Source organism: Talpa occidentalis, unplaced genomic scaffold (genome assembly GCF_014898055.3).
Source record: "Talpa occidentalis isolate TD23 unplaced genomic scaffold, MPIMG_talOcc4v2.1 talOcc4.14, whole genome shotgun sequence".
NCBI lineage: Eukaryota > Metazoa > Chordata > Mammalia > Eulipotyphla > Talpidae > Talpa > Talpa occidentalis.
This window is the reverse complement of record NW_023601433.1, coordinates 34,435,880-34,457,501: the sequence shown is the minus strand read 5'-3', so window position 1 is coordinate 34,457,501 and position 21,622 is coordinate 34,435,880. Positions and strand designations below refer to the sequence as shown.

Genomic DNA, 21,622 nt, shown 5'->3' with positions numbered 1-21,622 from the left:
AGTTGTTTCTCCATATAGAAACAAACAAAAGCATTTAAATGTTGGGGTCTTGCCTTTCTCTTCTAGTCTTTCTCTTTCTCTTTCCTCTGTCTTTCTTGTCCATGAATTTCCTTTTCAAATGAATTATTCATGTTCTAATAATTGACATGTCTCAATGATTGAAGATATCAATGAATTTGTAGAATAGACATGTCTCAAGAATGATACTAAAGTTCTAAAACTTACAGGAAAAATTTGATAGAACCCTATAGGGATGTATATGGCTTCACTTGCATAAAGTATAGACACTCTTACTTACACAGTTAGTCTGAACACTACTTTTCCCATATTCACTTAAGATTTTGACATAAGTGAAGTTATGGGAAATTGTACTTCCAAGAGCAGATGACTTGTCTTTACTTTCTACAGTCACACTTAAATTTCTTTTTTTTCTGTTTTCATGCACATGGTAGAATGTTTGGGTAATAAGCTTTTTACCTCCTTTATCCAAAAGCACCTTCCCTCTCTCCCTCTCTTTAAAGATAATGCCCTTTACGATCACTACATCTGTATATATATGATCTCTTAAATTGGCTAACTGAAATATCTCAGACTTTGCCAACATCACCTTTGATGTTGGCAAATAAATAAAGTATATCTAGAAAGCTACCTCTAGATAGCTTATCCACAGATATTGGTGTATATATATGTGTGTGTGTATACATACATACCTACATATATTTTATATACACATATTACACATATACACATATATATATTTATATATATATATATATATATATATATATAGAGAGAGAGAGAGAGAGATGTTTTAGGCATGGAGGTAAAGAAGAAGAGAATTAAACTTCATTGGTTGAGAAAGCAAGGAGAGTGGACTTGGTCAAAGTCCATTTGTCCATCTAAGTGTGATCCATTTATTGTTGCTAATTGTGAGCATCTATCAGCTGCAGCTCATGTAGGGTTTGTGACCCTCTCATGGGTGAACATCTCATGGGGACTGTATGCCTATAGATCCAGTTTGAACCTGTCTGATTCAGAGTCTACTCCCTTCTTCTGCAACAGCCATATCAATAAGTTATAAAGAGATAGCTGAAGAAGGCACAGGTTGGGGAAAAGTTAGTCATTAAAATAATGGACCAAGGGAATTTATGGCAGTAGATGTCCTGACCTTGTTTAAATTCTTGTTTACCAATCCATGAGAATAGCAAAGTCCAATACATGAGTCTTGTCCTATCCTTGTCCCAGGAACGTTTCTGTCTCAAGATGATATTGATTATTGCTAACATAATTTTTTTTGGCATTTATTAGATTTCATTTCTTTGTCTAGACAGATATACAGAACATAAATGGGTGACCCTGTTACTCCTAATTCATCTTGCCAACTAGGAGGTTAGTGTCTCTGCCATGTTACCATCCCTTCCTTCTTCAAATATATTTCTATCCTAAAAATTATATATATGATATACATATGCTTTATAATTCTAGTAATACTTAAGTAGTTCATTCTTTCTAATTTAGCAGAGACATATTTCACAAGGTCTATTATTTTAAGTGAGGCAGAGAAAAGTTCCTGCTAGCTTTTTAGTACTATGATCTTGATGCCCAAAGAGAACCAATACAGTAACATTCTATATACTTAATTGTTAGAGTCTCATCTCTGCAAAAATATTTGAATATATTAAAGTTGTCTACTGGACCTAGAAAAAGAAATAACTAAACCCAAAAAATAAGTACAATCACTAGATCCTTGGGGTTTGGGGCAACACAAAATTCTTTGCATTTTAGCTTTCTCAATTACAAACTAACAATAATTGTATTGACCTGCTTCCGGGATAATGGTTGTATTCATTGTATAGAGGCTTTCAAACATTAGTTTTCATACATTAGTGCTCTGCCAGGGGAAAATGATTGATGGTATATAACAAAGAAAAGGCACTTTAGCAATGACAACAAAAGCATCCAGTTCATTCAGAAGAGAATGAAATGCTCCTTCCTATAGAAAAAATAAAAGCCAAATGTTCCTGCTTTTGGTATTCCCTCTGCTTTCATTCAGCAATGTCAATCTTTAAAAATTTTAATTAGAAATTTAATTTTGTACAAAGTTGACTGGGGAATTTAACTTGTTTGTTGTCTTCATCTTATTGACTGAGTTCTCCATCTATATGTGTTTTAAATTACATATAATGTTTTATAATTATGATATACACATATATTTAAATTATACCAAATATGTATTTCTTGATAGACAAGAACTAGCATTTGAAGCATAATGATGACAATCTCTGTTAATGAGTTTGAGCAACTGTGTTTGTCATCTTGAGATGTTTGACTTGCAACCATCCAGGATATAAACCCGAGTAGCAATGGGTCTTCCCTCTTTGCTGTGGCAGCTCTGACTCTCCATGTCATTGTGCCACAGTGTTCTGCATCTTGATTAAGAAATCATCAAGGTTTCCAAATTTGTTTCCGATAGCCCTTGGGAGGAATTTATAATGTCACTTTCTAGATGTGTATTACTTTTAGAAAAGTTCTTATCAATAAAGTTATCAAAGAGAATGGAGAAAGGCAAACAGAGAGGAAGGGATAGACGGAGGGTGTACTCTTCCTAAAACTCAGCTGCTTGACTGTGCATGCATAACCTCTATCTACAGTATTCACAACCATGTCACTTTGTAACCAGAAAATGCCAGGTCCGGCTGCCTGTTGCTGCTAGAAGCCAAATGAACAGACACAGGAATTGTATCTACAACATGCACTTTAATGCATGAAAGCTGGCGATCTGAGAGAACATCTCATCACAAGATGTCCTGTTTCTAGTGAATTAAACAAACACAATTAATCATAAGTCAACCTCCCCCCACAGCAGCCTATCACATGGTGCCCTGGGCTTCATCATGTCCCCAGAGTTTGTTGTCACCTCTTTGGTCATTTTGACTCAGGTAGATCCTGTTTCTTGGGCCTGGAAAAACATCCTGTTTTCCTGGTAGTCAATGTCCGACACTGCAGGCATCACTGGGGCAGGACTTTCAGATCAAAACAAAAGTTTTTATTGAAGGAAGACATATTATTAATCATACAGTGTTTGCATGTGGCATATGCTGTGTGTCCCTGCAGATTCCTATACTAGGTGTGGTATAGTCCATTTCTCCCTAGCCTCTGTCAATTTCACATTCCCAACTTAAGACCTCTGGATAAACTTTAAAGAAGACATTTTAAATATACAAAATACCCATTATCCTCTAGTTATAGTCATTATTGTAAGAAACTGCAAAGGAGGAAAAATATAACACAAATATAAGAATGTAATCCTGTTTTCTTGTTTCCACCAAATCATGTACATAGGTACAAATAGTTTCACATGTCTGCAAATGGAACATAATGAAAATGCACACAAAATATTTCAAATACTCTCATTGAAAATACAAAAATTTACATCAAATTAAAAATACTGATAAAAAATAGTGACTATCTGGGCCTCCCCTGGTGGTGCAGTGGTTGAGCGCTGGGTTGCGAGGCTGCCCGCAGCCTCAGCAGCGCCGGTTCAATCCCCGGCCACCTGCGAGGGTCCCACATGGTGCGCAGATCTCTCCTGCCGCCCGCTGCTCCCCTCAGCAGTGTACTTCAGGCCTTCTGCCTATTCTGTTCCCCGCTCTGGCTCTGGTGAATTCTCTTACCCTCCCACGCTTCTGACTGTACCCAGTGCTTGTATAAATAAATAAATAAATCTTTAAAAAAAAAAAAAAAAAGCACACAGGTCAATGGGAAAAAAAAGTGACTATCATACATTGCCGCTGTTAAATTTTTCCTCACAATAAAATGCAGTTATACTATTTATAGTATTTCATGATCTTATGTTTTCACTTTAACCATTATCTGGTATGTATATAATGTATACTCAATAGTATATTCACTTATATGGATATACTATAATTTATCAATATCCTGGTGGCCATTTAGGTTGCTTCCAATGTTCTCCTCTTTTAAAATATTTATGAATATTGTGTTCATCATTTCAATGAATGTTGAAATAGGGGTGTGACCTCCCTGGGTCTTAAATTCTTGATTTTTAAAATGAGAGGTTTCAAATAGTTACATCTAAGGAAATTTTTATTTTAAAACTGGGGCTTCTGTTTAGGATGAAGAAAACAAGAAAGAATTGTTCTAACACATTAAAAAAAAAAAAGAAAACCATACAATCCACAAATTCACAACTTTTTCTGAATATATCATGAAGTTAATAGCGAAAATAGTCACCACTAAGGAGAGCAGCATAGAAGCACTTGCTCACTTGAGAAAAATGCTGCAATACCTGTTAAGAATTGAGCCAGATATTTTTGTGACTCATTAAAAGCAAATGTTGTCTACCATGAGCCCCTGTGGACTGGAGAAACAAGGAGAAATAACACATAACCTTAGACTCCATGAAGATAGATCTCACTAGATACTCATCAAACAATAGCAAGATGTCTAAGAAAGCCTCACTAATTGTGTAGCCTGATTTCAAGGACAGCAAAGGTATGAAATGTTAGCTAGAGCCTTCTCTATGGAACAAAAACTTTAAACTACCAGGTAAAGGATAAAAAAAAAAATCTGTTGCCTTAGGTCACTAATAAAAATCCATTGATGTTGAAAGAAGGGCACTGAAAATACCATCTATCCCTAGGGGAGGGGAATATACACATGTTGTTCATAGACCTACACTGGGTTGAATTAAGGTCACTGAGATAGCCAGATTTCTAAGAAACAGGCACACTGTATCTATAGCATATTAGAGCTTAATCAGAAAAGATATGTGCTATTATCCCTGTAACAAGTTAACACTATTGTCTTGTTGGGAAAAGGGTAAAAACATAGAAAGATCACCATGGAGGTACTTTGCAAATGAGAGACTTAAACTGATCGTGGTGCAGACATTGAAGTACCCCTCCTGCAAGCCCCCATTCCCAAAAGGAAGCAAACACTAGGGTAATTTGAAACTTTGGTGACATGAGAGTAATCATGGAGCCAACAAAACTCAAACCCTACTAAAATCCTAACTAGACCTAAGAAAAGAAAGGTATATCCATCATAAAGTGACATGACATGATATGCTGAACTGGAAACCACCGCTGGGGTAACAAAGGATTGAAATACCACATGCAAACAGCAGTCATCAAGCAAGCTGAAGGACCTTTATTTAAAGACACAGGCCAGCTCCTGGGAGCAAAGCTGCAAGGGTTCAAGAAACAGGTTAGCTCCTGAAAGCAGCAAGCAGGCCAGAGAAAAGTTATGCAAGGACAGATAAGAAGCTTACTCCTACACAGTAGGGGTTCTGAATGGTTTGCTGCTGGGGGGTTATATTTATGCTCAAGTTTTGGGTCTAGGGCATGAGCTGTGGAGGTCATGCAGTTTCTTGATTGGTCAACCTTGGCCAATGTCCTAACAGATTAACAAGTGATAGTGTCATGGACTTTTTTCCTTGTTTTTGATTTTCTCTCATGTTATGTCTCCTGAGGGTCCTATGTCTCCTGAAGTCACAGTTCTTCCCCCTGTTATGTCACCCAGGGCCCCAGCCTCTATCTTTTTGTCAAGGTCTAGCCTCTAAATTACAAGGATGAAATTATATGCCTCAATCTGTGCTGTCTATACAAGATGTCCAACTTTGAATAAAAAGAGTTGTGGGATCCAAAAGAAGGTGGCATCAGAGGCAGCTCCCTGCTTTGCTTCAGGAGGATAAATACAAAAGTAGTCTAGTGGGCATAAACAGAGAACCCCATGACTTGGTGTAAACAAGATTATCTTGGACAGAAGAAGCTAACAAGAGCCATACCAGAAGGGACACTGAGGAAATTCAACTCCATACAGGAAAAGGTGGGTAAGAGAAGAACCTAGAGACTGTGATCATGGTAGGAGCCTGATCTGAGGTGAAAATCTCAGAGCTGTGTTACCATATTTAGCTGGGGATGATGGGATGGGGAAGGGAGAGCTAATTAAAGAGGCCAGTTTCTCAGTGAAGAAGATTGGGTGCATAACTGTGATGCCCCTCACCCAAGCCCTCAGGCCACCAGCTGATCCTGTGACATGCCACAGCGTCATGACCAACACACTATAGAGACGTGGGTCTGGAAACCAGAGAGGAGGGCTATGAGCAGCACCACAAACCTGAGACACTCCAGCACAACACTTCACACAGTGCTGGATCCCTCCAGGGTCTTACTCCAGCCTCTGAAAAAAAGGTACAAATCAATTCTCCCCAACATAAAACTTACTGAAATTCCAAATCAGGATTGGTCACATATTGGGTCACAAAACAAGTATCAATAAATTCATGAATATTGAAATCATTTTGAGTATCTTCTCTGATTTCAGTGGTATCAAACTGGAAATAAATCACAAAAAGTAAGCAAGAAAAAAGAATGGGTCTCAATGTCTAACACAAATGAGGAGGACACGTTACAATATGCACTCCATAGATTGAGATTCAATGTGAGTGAATGGTTTGTATTTTGGACAATCTTATCAACTATGTTTATGTCAAGGCTCATAATAATGTACGTAAAGATAACTTCACAACTCCAGCATCTCATGGAGCCTACATGATATTTTTGTTTCATAAGTTTGAAATAATGATAAGTTGCAAAATGAAAGATCTATAGATGAGATAGCTCTCTGCTTGAAATAAGGAAGGGAAGGAGGGGAATCTGAGTCAGGCAGCAGCAGAGCATACCAAGTACATTTGTAATTTCAATACGTGAGGCAGCATAGATGAATACTCAACCAAGAACCTTTTCTCATGTGTAGATGTGACAAAAGTGTGCATATAGTTCCTTCTGATGTGTGGTTTGTAGTAATGATATGAAAACATTTTACTAAACAGACTTTGTGTTTATATACAAAATCTAAAATGTTTTCAATAAATGTATATTTAATATTATATAGTCAGTAATATAAATATATATACACATATATTTAACCATCACAACAATGCTATCAATAATACTGTTACCCCAATGTACAGAGATTAAGTAACTTGTCAGCTACAGGCACAAAAATATAGGGAGTGTGTCTAAAGGAGAAGGAAACAGAACTAGAATTCTGAGTTCTCACTCTGTCCCTTACAGCAGATAAACCCTTAACAGTCAGAAATTGCACTCATGGTTGCGGTCTAGTCCAGTGGTGGCCCAGACCAGAGGAAGAGCTCTCCCTCCTTTCACCATTCTGAGATGTTTCTAAAGCTATCCAGGAAGGAGCTGAGAACCGAGGGAGCTGGGAGGATAATTGTAAAATTTCTTTCTAAAAATTCAGTGAGGGGGTCCGATGGACTATGGTGGAGGATTATGGGTGCAGTAGAGGTAGTATAATAGAGGTAGAGGTAGACAGTAGAGGTAATATAATAATATCCATCAGAAGAGATATGAACCAATATCCCTATATCAAGTATTGTGTGGTTAACCAAGATTACCTCAATTAAAAAAATGTGTACAATTGAAAAAATAAAAGACTAGTGGCTCTCTGATCCTTGTTGCTCTTGCTTCCATGGAATAAATTACTGTTGTGCATTATTGTTCATGAGGCAACATGAGAAGAAATCCAGTGAATTCATGCTCTCACTTACAAAGAAATGCTTGTATCAGAAAGAACTGAATATACAAAGAGGGCAAAACTTTTCTCTGGGACAAGAGGAGTGTTCTTTTTGTTTGGTTTTTTTTGTAGTTTTTTTTTTTTTTTTTCATAAAAATTTCAAAACCTTCCTGTACTTCAAAGTCTTTCACAGAAAAGACTCTGAAAACTAAATTACTTTTATAAATTAAAATCTATAAATGAAAACCAACTAAGTTCTGGCATCAAATACAGTGAACCAAAACTGAGAGGAGCTCAGCTTCCTCACTGCTCATTAACAGGACAAGACAGACAACAGGAGACAGAAATCACATTCGGTTCTTTAAAGAAGCAGGATAAAATCAAAATAGTCCAAATAAAATTGAATGTGTTTCTGATTTACTTTATACCACTCCACTTTCATTCCCTTTCCTTTTAAATTCCTCTGACTGCCTCCCTGGTATAGGGGTTAAGTCTCAGTGCTATCAGGCTAACACCGCTGTGGCTTGAGTGTGACCCCCAGCCAGGAGCTAATCCACATAAGGCACAGCAGACCTCTCCTGTCTCCCTATCAGTGTGTTTCAGTTGATCCACCTGTTCTGCTCCCCACTCTTTCCTCTGGTGAATCTTCTCACCCCATGCGCCTCTGGCCTACACCCCAGTTCTTCTATACATAAATAAATAAATAAATAAAACTTAAAAAAATTTCTCCAGTTAACATTCTTAGGTCACTGGGTCAAGGTTTTATTTATTGAGTTATTTGTGCCAAAGGAAAGGGGAAAGGGAGGAAGGGAGGGAAAAAGGCAGCCCCTTGTTTGTCTTACAACTGTGTCCTCAGTTTTGAAATAACTTTGAATTGGTGTTCTCTCAGGTTGGTCCATTCTCCTCTTTCTTCAATTAGTTATATTCCTGCTATTGAGCATTATTATTCCCACTTGATAGCAAAGACAATAAGAAATCAATGAAATAAGTGTATACACCATACATTGTGGGGTGAAAGGGCCAGAGAGTCCATTTCTGAGTAGGAAGCTATATCCAATAACAAAAATTTCACCTTGACAGTAGAAAAGTGATCAAGTTGGAGGGCCTTCCCTGGTGGCGCAGCATTTGAGAGCTGGGCTGCGAAGCTGCCCGTAGCCTCTGCAGTGCCGGTTCGATCCCCGGCCGCAGGGCGAGGGTCCCACATGGCACGCAGAACTCTCCTGCCACCCGCTGCTCCCCTCAGTAGTGTATTTTGTCAAGTCTGCCTGTTCTGTTCCCCGCTCTGGCTCTGGTGAATTCTCTCACCCTTCCACGCTTCTGACTGTACCCAGTGCTTGTATAAATAAATAAATAAATATTAAAAAAAAAAAAGCCATCAAGTTGGAGCTCCTAGCAATTAAATTTCCTGCAGTAACTCAGAATATAAATCAGCAGCTCACTGGGTACATGTTTTGCTGCAGTAACTCAGAATATAAATCTGCAGCTCACTGGGTACATGTTTATTGCTCACATTTGCAGTTTCTTTTGTTTTTGTCAGGAAAATTAAAGAAATAGTTGTTCACATTTCTATAAAACCATAAAAAAAACCTGACATCTACAAATGATAGTGGTTGAGCTAAGTTGTATTAATTATTCTAAATTACAACCAATAATAATGCTAAAGCCTGTACCTCTTCTGTCCTCATTCTGCTGACAGCAGCATTCATCAGATGCTTCAGCTTCTGCATCATCAATAAAACCCACTGCACCAAGCCTGTCCCGCTTTATCCTGCCTATCATGACTTTAATGAAAAGGGTTGTTACCGGAACCCAGCTGCCTCAGTGGTGGGAGCCAGCAGGAGCAGTGGTGTTTTCAACCTACAACTCCACCAAAAGTCAGTTGTGGCAGTTGCTCCTCAGAGCCCAGTAACTGCAATTTTTCAGTTGTGGCAGTTGCTTGTCAGAGACCTTCTATGTAACAGTGTACTTTCTGGATGGTGGAATGGACCAATCAGGTGCTAGCTATAAGCTGATTGGTGCTAAATAGTCCAGTCAGCCAAGATTGAAAAATGGTCCAATCAGACTTGTGGGCGGGGCACCCTGAAAGAGGATATAAGGATTGGCGGGAGATGAAGGGGGATGAACAGAAGAGATGACGCCAGCCCCCAAAGAGGAGAGACAATGCCAGCCCAGGAAGAGGGGGCCGAACAAGACAGAATACTCCAGCCTCTGGAGAAAGAAAAAAGAAGGGGAAGACTTGGTTCCTGGCCGCCAAAGAAACAAAAAAGAAGCATCCAGCAGCCGACCTCCAGGAAGGAAGAGAAACCGAAGACCTCTGTCAGAACCTGGGCCTGGTGTCTCAAAGAGCTGTTGGTATAACCCAACAACTCACAAAGAGCTGTTACTTGGTGTCTCTGATACTACCTCTCAGGGACCAGTAGTGGCCATCACTGCTAGCCAGTGCTATCCAACATTCCTTGTGACTGGTAGCAACAATCACTGATATTGTCTAAGTGAGACAGCCAACCACTTGTGGATACAGTAAGCTCTTTGTTTTCCCCATTTGTAAAATAAACCTCATGGTTGTTATTCCTGGAGCCTTAGTTCTCTTACATTTGTGCGTGTGGGTGAGAACCCACAAACAGCGACCTGTCCTCTTTACAGCAATGTCCTTTGTTTGGCTCTATCCCATAGGCCCCTATTGCGTGGGTGTTTTATTGTTATAGCCCTTGGCTTTGATTTTTGGCCTTTTGGCCTTTGGGGGCTTTTTGGTGGCTCTCTGGTCTCAGAGCCTGAGAAGGTGGGTGGCTGTTCCATCCTTCCATCTGGCCTACTGCCTTGTGGCCTCTTTCTGCCCTTGTCTCAGGGTCTCTTTTTAAAACTTCTCTCTTTTGCTGGATACAGTCTACTTTCTTGATGGTGCTTGACAAGGTAGAGCTCTATAAGTCCTTCCCCTTCTCCAGGGTGTCTAGGATGGAACTGTGATGAGGCCAAGAGATTCTGAAGATGTTGAATGAGTGGGGGGAAGGACTCCCCAGCAACTGGGACCCTCTTTCTTCTTGCACTCTAGCTGGAGCTGGTGGTCCAGGAGACTTACTCCTTAGAGGCCATGGATCATAAGGTCCTCCTGCTGTAGCCAAATTCATTGTCATACTAGGAGGTGAGTTTGACAAAGTGATCATTGCAGTTAATGCCAGCTTCAGTATCAACATTGGGTGTCATTGCTGACATCGCTGGAGACAACCTAGTTATCAGTATAGCCCAGGATGCCTTTGGGGACAGAGGAGTGGCTCTGATGCCTATCTCACCAACTTCTTGATGTCATCATATTTGGCAGCTTTCTCCAGGGAGCAGGTGAGATCCGCAACTGATACACTGATGGTGACACATGGAAGGCCATGCCAGGGAGCTTCCAGTTCAGCTTAAGAATGACATTGCCCACAACCTTGACAGCACCAGGAGGAGGAAAGATGATGTTCTGAGCAACCCTTTGGCCATCATACCACAGCTTCTCAGAGGGGTTGTTCATTTGTCCTCTAGGTTACTAAGGTGGCATTGACTGTGATCCTGAATCCCTCCATGATGTCAAAGTTGTCATGGCAGCCTTGGGCATTGGGGCAAAGAAGTTGATGGCACAGGAGGTGTTGCTTACAATCTTGAGGGAGTTGATATACTGTTCATGGTTCATACCCATCAAAAATACGGGGTATTAACTGCAAGAGCAGAAATGATGACCCTCTTGACCACACACTTAAAGTGAATTCCAGCCTGCCCCATGGTAGTGAAGACGGCAGCAGACTCCACAAAATATCCAGCACTAACATCACCCCATTTGATGTTGACTGGATTTTGCTCTTTGAAGATGTTTGTGCTTTCCATTGATGAAAAGCTTCCCATTCTGTCAACTGTGTCAGTGAACTTGCCATGGGTGGAATTATATTGGAACATTAGATCAGGTCAGTGGTCAATGAAGGAGTCATTGATGGCAACAACATCAGTAAAATCCATTCACCCCAATCTTAGCCATGGTGTCTCAGGGATGTGTCTGGCACTATATGAGAAGAAACTGCTATTCATTGAACTGTGAGGAGCAAAAAGCCAGTGTATCTCTTTTTCACTTTTTTCCCCCATTTACAATGGTCTTCCACTAATTTTGAGAAAATAAAGAAAAATGTTCTGGAATAATGTATATTTCCCCTAGTTTTTATTTTGCTTTGAAATGGAAACTACTAATATAAATAGAAATCCCAGGGTAGGGAAAATAAAAACACATATATAAAGAGTAGGACTTTTCCCTCACCCATAGGGACTAGGTAGTCTTTCGGGCTGTCCACTTTATAATTAATTCTTCCTGAAGGTGATATTAAGTATTATCTTTAAATCCCTAGAGGGCAAGACTTAGCTTCTTCCATTGCCTTCAAATTCTAAAGCTGTAATGTAGTCACCAAGCAGAATGATGTCAGAGGTTGAAGAAAAAAGTTCACATAAAGCAGCTTACATAAAAGAGGAAAACAGAAACTAAATATTTACTTAGAAGACAGCAGAAATACTAGAAAGTAGAAAACTATCCAGAGTACACAGATAGATATAGTCCACTTTCATCTTGATGATGATAAATGGCACATATGGATAGTCCTGGGGATGAAAATTTCTGACCATGCTCATGAAGATGTTACCCCCCCCATATGATCACACATAAAGGCACAAACATCATGCATTGCATAACTAAGGTGACTTTAAATAAGCATTTTTTAGTTTGTACTTTTAGTTTTTCTGTTAGCTCCTAAAGAATTGGTTCACCAGATTTCCAGATTAAAGTGTGTGATGGCATACTTTCCCAAACAATGTATGCAGGAAACAGAGTCTTGTGATCTTTTTTTTTTTTTAAAAGATTATTTATTTATGCAAGCACTGGGTACAGTCAGAAGCGCAGGAGAGTGAGAGAATTCACCAGAGACAGAGCGGGGAGCAGAACAGACGGACTGACTAAATACACTGCTGAGGAGAGCAGCTGGCACGGCAGGAGAGGTCTGTGCACCATGAGGGACCCTCGCTGGTGGTCAGGGATTGAACCAGCACTGCAGAGGCTGCAGGCAGCTTCACAACCCAGCGCTCAACCGCTGTGCCACTGGGGAGGCCCGTCTTGTGGTCTTAGTGCCTGTAACACAAAAAATTTCTCAGGAGCATTACCTAAAGGGCAAAAACTCTTCCAAAAGTGCAGTGCTTCCATTATTTCCTTCGCACCTTCATTCCCCCAGAATACCTTAAATATGACATAGAATAGAATACCAATATTGAGTGTTGGTGACTGTGGTGACTGCACCAGTTTGTATATTCTCACAACCTTATGATATAGGTGTTATAGAATAAGTCAGTGTCATTTCTCTCCGGCCAAAGACAAACAAGAATGTTGAAATTGAACAAGTTGTTCATTACAGGAGAATGCACACCATGAAAAACTATAGTTTTGTTTATATTTATTGAGGAGACACGGTTTATAACTGTGTACATTTTAGGGGTATAGGTTCATACCTCTATAAATGTATGTTATCACTTCACATCCATCACCAGTAAATAGGTTTTAGAAAGCACTTATAGGATTCAGGCTTACATGAGGAAATGAGGAGGTAGTTTTAAGGAAGCAGAATTTTGCTCAAGATAGGATGCCGTCAGTAAAATGGGATAATATTATTACTGATCATCTTAATAAATTTTACCTATTTGAGAAGGGGAATGAAATAAGGCAAAAGCTGTGGCTGGTAAAGAAGAAGTAATCACCAATATTAAGCAGTATGGGGGTTGTTTGGTAATTTCTGTGCTTTGGGCAATGCTCGTGCTTTTATCTATATTTAGATATGATTACAGAAAGGTCTTGTTTTATCCTTGATCAGTCATGAACAGTCACAGAGTGGTCTTGTCTGATGCAAATGTACTGGAAGCATTTTATATTCCACAGGAGAATACCAAGCATAGGTGTAAAATTCAGATCAGTTTTGGATCTATCAAGTCCAAGCCGATAGTTACATGCCAGCTCCTGAATGTCAGGGCTCCTTTTGTATTTCTCAGTAACTAAAGAGATTGAAGAGCTAGTCCAATGTCATGCAACTCATAAGTCTAAGGACCAACATGTTAATACAACTCTATCTGGTCCTTAAACCCAAACACTTAACATTTTTTTAATATTTTATTTTATGTAATTCTTACATCATTTTTCATTTTTGCACAATGTATGCATTTTCATTTTGGTTATATTCACCATACACTCCTGCCTCCCTTATTTTGACCCTAATCCTGCCTCTCCTTCCCTCCTCCTGGCCCCCATAGTGTGTCTCTGGTTTGTAGTTGCTTGTTGATTTTGATTTTTTTAATTATAATTAGTCTTTTTCCTGGTCCCTTATTTGGGTTTTCCAAATTCCTGCTATGAGTGAGACCATGCAGTATTTTTCTTTTTCATTCTGGCATGTTTTGCTGAGCATGAGCCCTTCCAGCTTCATCCATGTTGCTGCAAATTGCATGAGTTTATCTTTTTTGATTCCTGAGTAATATTCCATTGTGCATATATACCACATCTTCTTGATCCAGTCATCTATTTTGGGGCATTTGGGCACTATGGAAAGCTGTATGGAGATTTCTCAACCTACTAAAGATAGATCTTCCATATGATCCAGGAATTCCACTCCTAGGTATTTACCCAAAGGACACAGAAACATTAATTCAAAAGGTCACCTGAACCCCTATGTTTATAGCAGCACTATTTACAATAGCTAAGCTATGAAACAACACTTAACAATTTGATGCCATTTAATTTTCGTGAAACATCTATTTTCATTTTCCTGGAAGTCCCAGGGGAATCCAGCCATACTTTCTGGTATGTTCTGTGGAAAGAATTGGATAGAGTCTTGGACCATTGACTATTAACTCAGTGAGAATTCAAATTTAATATAACCTAAATACACTCATTTCCATGACAGCCTCTTGCCTTCCATTTCTCCAATCTTTGTGAAAAATGAAATTTTGTTCATTTTCATTTATGTTTGAACACCTTTAGTTGGTGCTCCTCAGCCTTTTAGTTCCAGCCACCCAGTTTGATAGACTTATCTTGAGGCTAATACTGCAAATGAACCCCTCTTTAAATAAATCAATAGTTAGAATGCAGAAAATGCTAAGGAAACCTCCCTGCCAGGGTGTAGGGATACAGATAAACTGAAGTAGGTGAAGGAGTGGAAACACTCTAAGGAGTAAAAATTAACTGGTTTCACAGGTGATCTTTACATATTAGGATAGTTACCTGGGCAATACTAGTGACCAGTGCTCTTTTACTAACATAGAAATTAAAAATCTAGGGCCTCCCTGGTGGTGCAAGGGGTTAAGCACAGCACTGTGAAGCTATTTGCAAACTCTGCAGCACGATTCGATCCCCCAGCTGGCCAGGGAGCTACCCACATGACACAGCAGACCTCTCCTGTCTCGCCTGCTTCTCCCCTCAGTAGTGTATTTCAGTCAGCCTGCTTGTTCTGTTCCCCACTCTGTCTCTGGTGAATCCTTTCACCCTCTGCACCTCTGGCCTGTACCCCAATTCTTGTATGCATAAATAAATATATCTTTTAAAAAAATCTACCTCAAAACAGGTTCTGTTTTCATAAAACACCAAGTGTCTACAGTTAGGATTTTTGGTATTTATTTCCAGCAATACTCTGCTCTGTGCTCTGAGCACTCTAAGGGCAGGGACCAGGTATGACTCGCTCTCTAGCCTCAGAGACCGACACAGTGCTTGGAAATACAACAAGGTATCTCCTTGAAGAGACATAGGAGTAACATAGAAGTAGATATTAGGTCTATCACATACATTTTGGGCACAACTGTGGGACTGAAGGGGAATTGTACCTTCTTCCCAAAAGAGTTCACAGGGCCCTGTGTATGACTGAACTATCAAAAAGTTTCTGTACGCCAGTCTTATATTCATTTAATTTTTTAAATATATGAAAATTATTTTTTCACTGACCAAAACAAGCATTTTATTGTATCCATTCATATAGGAGTACTAAAAGTGCCCTGCAGTTCTTTATTCGTAAAGTTAGCATCTAGTTGTTACATTTTTGGGGGGAATGAGGGGTAATCCAACCATTTTTTTAAATTAAATTTGTCAGTCATTCACATGTCTGTATATCTGTGAATTCACATATAACTCAGGGGTTACATTTTTTCCTCTGTACAAGTACATGCTGCACTCAGAGAAGTTACAACAGACATCTTGGTTATATGGACCCATAAGAGCCCAGCATAAACATCTATATGCTAATAAATTGGATAAACTAGAAGAAATGAACAAATTCCTAGAAGTATACAACCATTCATGACTAAATCAGGAAGAAATAGAAAATCTGAACAAATCAATTACAAGCAGTAAATTGAAACAGTAATCAAAAGACTTCCAAAAGCTAAAAACCAAGACTAAATGGTTTCCTTAGTGAGGTATACCAAAACTTCAAAGATGAAAAGATACTTATCCTTCCAAGCTCTTCCAAAAAAAAAAAAAAATGAAGAGGGAATGTTTCCACATATATTTACGAGACTAGCATTACTCCAAATGCAGACAAGAATATCACACAAAGAAAACCATAGATCAATATCACTGATGAACATAGAAGCAAAAATACTCAACAAAATTTTAGCAAATCAAATCTAAAACTACACTAAAACAGTCATAACCAAGTAATATTTTTCCTAGGAACACAGTATGTTTCAACATCTACAAATCAATCAACATGATTCACCATGTCAATAAAAGATAAAGAGCATATGATCATGTCAATAGATACAGAGAAGTATAAAATATATTTCAACATCCACTTATGATTTTTAAAAAATCATGTTTTTAAAAAAACTCTCCAAAAAAGGGTCACAAAATAAGGTCATATGAGACAAAACCACAGTTAATATCATATTCAATGGTGAGAAACTGAAAGCTTTTCCTCTTAGATCAGGTTCAAGACAAGGATGCTCAAATTACTACTACTGTTCAACATAGTATTGAAAATACTACTAGACCAATTAGGAAACAGGAAGATATAAAAAGAATCCAAGCTGGAAAAGAAGTAAAAATATCATTATCTGTAGATGACATGATAATATACATAAAAATATACATAAACATGCATACATCTGTAGATGACATGATAATATACATAAAAAACCTAATATTGCACTGGAAAAAAACTATTAGAAACAATAAATCAGTACAGTGATATGTTGGGCCAGAAAAATCAATATACAAAATTGGTTGTGTTCCTACATAGAATCGATTGGAAAAGAAAGAAATTAAGAATACAATTAATTTTATTATTGCATCAAAAAGAATTAAATACCTACAGGTAAACTTAACAAAGGAAGTGAACTATCTCTACAATGAATTCTCTTAAAACATTGAACTGAACAGAAGACACAAAGAAATGGAAAAATAGTCCCCACTCATGGATTGGAGGAATTAATATAGTTAAATATTAATCTTACCCCAAGCAACATACAGATTCAGTGCAACCTGTACTAAAGATTCAATGACATTTTTCAGAGGTAAAGAAACAAATTACCAAAATTTACACAGAACTGTAAAAGATCCTGAAGAGTCAAAACAATCCTGATTTTTTACAAATCAAATTATCGGGCCTCCCCGGTGGCGCAGCAGTTGATCGCTGGGTTGCGAAGCAGCCCGCAGCCTCTGCAGCACCGGTTTGATCTGCAGCTGCACCCTGGCCACCAGAGGAGGGTCCCACATGGCGCGCAGACCTCTCCTGCTGCCTGCTGCTCCCCTCAGCAGTATACTTTGGTCCTTCCGCCTGCTCTGCTCCCCACTCTGGCTCTGGTGAATTCTCTCACCCTCCTGTGCTTCTGACTGTACCCAGTGCTTGTATAAATAAATAAATAAATATTTTAAAAAATGAATTATCACATGCTCAGATCTTAAACTATATTACAAAGCCATAATAATCAAAACAACATGGTATTTGGAATAACAATAATCACATAGATCAAGGGAATAGAACTGAGAGCCCAGAAATAAACCCATACTTATATGGACAATTAATGCACAGTAAAGGAGCCAAGCGTATATAATGGAGAAAGGAAATTCTCTTCAACAAAGGACATATGGAAAACTGAACAATCAAACACAAAAGAATGATTAATTCATGATGGATTTTTAAAAACTGGATTTAAGACATGGATGTCAGTATGGAAATTATAAAAAACATAGCAGAAAACATAAGCAAAACACTCTATGATACTGGTTTCAGTAATATTTTTAGGGACAAACTCCAACAGCAAGGGAAACAAAAGCAATAATAAATAAATGAGACTATACAAACTAAAATGTTTTGGCACAGCAAAAGAACCTATCACTAAAATGCATAAGCACTCTACCAAATCAGAGTAAAATATTTGTACATCATACATTTGAAAAGGACTAATATCCAAGATCTACAACAAAAGGATAAAACTCAACACAAAGAAAAAAATGGTCCAGTCAATAAATAGACAGAAGAACTAAATAGATATTTCTCCAAAGAAGACATACAGATTGTCAACAGGTACACACAAAAAAAATGTTCATCATCACTTATTATCAGGGAAATGTAAATTAAAACTATAATGAAATACCACCTCATACCCAGCAACATATGAATGGACCATACCCAAAAGACCAGAAATATCAAGTGTTGTGGAGAAAAAGGAAACTTTGACACTTTTGGTGGGGATATGGAGGTCTCTCAAAATATTCAGTATATATCTACCATACAATCCAGGAGTCCCTTTCCTAGGTATCTAACTAATGGATGAAAAAACATTAATTCAAAGGCATATATGCACTCCTATGCACATTGCAGCTCTAGTTACAATAATTAAGTTATGGAAAAACAGCAGATGAGTATATTAAGATATCATATATATGTAGTTGAAAATAGAATGCTAGGCTTAAAAAAGATGAACTCTTGTCATTTGTGACCACATAAATAAAACTGTAGGGTATTATTCTAAGCAAATATATAAAAATGAATCATAGATGATTTCATTTACATGTGGATTATAAAGAAACAAAACAAAGGAACAGATAAAATAAAACCAAAATAAACCCTAGAAACCTGACTGTAGAAAGTAAAGCATGGAGAGGGTCCAGTGGACTAAGTTAGAAGACTACAACTACTTTGGTGGTGGGTGTGATGTGGTTTTGAACCTATAGTACTCACTCACATACAGTGTTGTATATCAACAGTACCTCAATACAAAATAATACAATTTTAAAAAGAATATACCTTCACATAAAGTCTGAAAAAAAATTGTAATTTGTTGTTCACAGTCTGGAGGTTAGAAGTCTGAAATCAAGGTGTTGTTTCAAACTTGGAAAAGATGCAAAAGCATGAAGTTCAGATGAATAGATGAATATTCTTGAGATTCTGTCAGCAGAGACTCTGCGGGATGGGCCCTTGTCTTCAGTTAACACACATCATCTTTTTTTAGGATTCTTTCAGATTAGGAGACACATAAGTAATTCTCTCCCTGTCCTTCTGCCAAGGTCTGGAGTGGAATGCTCTGCCCCCAGCTCCCTCACCCTGTCCTCCATCTCCACACCACACACAAAGATGATTTTCCAGTTCACAGTCTGGTCATGCCCCTCCACTCATTGCCTGTCTCCCCATGACATCCAGTATAAATGTCCAAGCTCAAGTCCTCTGGGTATCTGACATCCTTTGCTTCTAGTTTTACTCCGTCATTAGAAAAAGATATTATATTCTCATATACATATTCTGCCCATCTTGCTCAGCTATAACTACACAAATATGATATTTTCACCAGTCTAGGTGCCTTTGCACAGATCTGATCTACTCTCCCCACTTTAGCTCACCTACTTTCTTAAACTCAAATTGTCTTTAATGTGTTTACCCATCCAATTCTAGAAATCTATACTAAAGAAATACTTGCACACATGCATAGAGATGTATACAAGGATGTCCATTGCTTTAATTTTTGCATTAGAGAACAAAAAAGGAACAACCCCATCAGCCAGCTGAATAACTTCAGTGTACCTAATTCTGAGGTCACAATGGATCTGATGTGTGATATCAGACTGGTATGGGGGAACCTGGAAAGAATTCCATGGCATGTTATACTGGGGATTCCTAGGGGGCAATGAAAGATAAGTCCCTTCACTGTGGGTGACCTCTCCTATAATCCTGAGAGAGTCTTAAAGGATGGGACTGGAGAAAAGGGCTAGGAAAGGAGTTTAATATTATTTGTGCATGAATGAGAAGTACCCAGAGTCCCCAGATTTTTAAGGGGCACACTGTTTAAAAGGATTCTAGCCACCCACCACACAGAGGCAAAAGAAGCAGACTTAGTGTGAAAGATTTTTAATACAATTAGTGTTCATAGAGAAGAGAAGGGATTTTTTTTTTTTTTTTGTGGGACCCTCGCCGGTGGCCAGGGATCAATCTGGCGCTGCAGAGGCTGCAGGCAGCCTCGCAACCCAGTGCTCAACCGCTGCGCCACCAAGGAAGGCCCGAGAAGAAAGGGATTTTTAATAATAGTTTCTCATTAAAACTCCCAAAGAACTTATCCACTTATAGGCAAATACCCAGCCAAGCAGCATCAGCCTGAAGCAGGGCCACTGATACCTGAAAACTTGCCATAGTATAAAGTGCCTTCTGGCAAGGAATCAGAAAGGGATTAGGCAGGTCCCAGAGAGCAGGGACAGAAGGAGAGACACAAAGTTCAAAATTAAAGTACAAATCAAGATAATGGATATTTGGTCTTTACCAAGGACCAGGAGCAGTGTCCCCATGCCTCTTACCCACAAGTCTCCTCCAAGTACCTCTTCCACGTGTCTCTAAAATGTCTCCACTCCACATGTCTTCTTCTAGTCACTAGGTACAAATCAAAGCAGGAGAAATAAGAGAGGCAGGCCCACCTGCCTTCCATGCTATATAGGCCTACCTGGTCACTCAGCTCTAGCCCTAGCTCCCAGTAGCTCCTCCACATAGGAAGTCTGGTTCATGGCATACTAGAACTTGTAACCCAAGGCAACCGCATCTAAATGGAGTGAGAAAAATTGTGCTTCCCATTCATGGAAGTGTATCTGTAACAATATCATAGATCCCAACTCCTGAACGGGGTGTTCAGATCATAAAACATGCATATTTGTGCTCTTCTCATAACCAAAATTTCACTTTGTCACTTCCATTGGCTAAATTTGAAATTATGTATAATTTTTACAAAGTAATACTGTACTGGAAGGAAATGAGTGCCACTATATTTCTGGATTAATTTGATTAAGAGTCAGAAAATCTGCATTCAAATTCTTAATCTGACTAGATCTCTAACTTGGAGCCAGTAATTTTGTTTACCTGTATGGGCTACTTTTTTCCTCATCTGTGCATCAAGTGCATGGAACAAATAATCTATAGAGTATCTTTGTTACACAATTATATTGATTTATTCCTCTTGAGTCTTGTGCAATATTGATAATTGTAATTGCTTGGTTTTGCATTTTGGGATACCTCAGACTTAGTGGCATAAAAAGAATTGAAAGCCAAGTTTTTTAGCTGAAGCAAAAGCAAAATTTATTTAGAGACAGGACAAAAGTAAGCCCAGACAGAGAGATCTGGACAGGAAAAACTTGGGTGTATTTTTGCCCCATCTTTGGATGTTACTGGTTTTTAAGGGGATCCTGGGTTTCCTTCTGGACTGACTCCCACCTCTCCCTTTCCCTTGGGATGGGAAGGGCATTTGGTTGCTTCAGTGGGAATTGTTTTATAGCTGAGTTTGACTGGTTTTGAGCAACTGCCTCCCCTGGGTGCTTTTTTCCTTTCCGATGCTTTACAGACCTTCTGCCAATTCAAAGGCCTTGGTCTTTATGGCACTATTATGCCTGGTCTAGGGGCACAGTTTGTTTGTTTCATTGGTTGGTTGTTTGGTTTTGGTTTTGGCTTTTTAAAGTTTCATAAGCCCAGAACTTTTGTAAGCCTCTGATGTCTTGGGTGGCCAGTCTTTGATCAATTCCAGGCACTGTATCTCTTCCCAACTGCCTAATAGC

General features: G+C 38.7%; 1 protein-coding gene and 1 long non-coding RNA gene across 4 annotated transcripts in view; one reads left to right on the top strand and one right to left on the bottom strand.

Moving 5' to 3' along the window:
- The window catches only part of PLD5 (phospholipase D family member 5), a 405,751-nt gene that overhangs the window by 332,324 nt on the left and 51,805 nt on the right, over positions 1-21,622 (top strand).
- Positions 1-21,622, bottom strand: part of LOC119244515 (uncharacterized) — a 59,033-nt gene that overhangs the window by 9,034 nt on the left and 28,377 nt on the right. The window contains exon 2 of one of the 3 annotated variants that reach the window (XR_005125068.2): positions 20,381-20,453. This is a non-coding gene — a long non-coding RNA (uncharacterized LOC119244515). Of the gene's footprint in view, positions 1-9,230; positions 9,506-20,380; positions 20,454-21,622 lie in introns of those variants that run through there. The other 2 variants (XR_005125066.2, XR_005125067.2) reach the window with 2 other exon arrangements.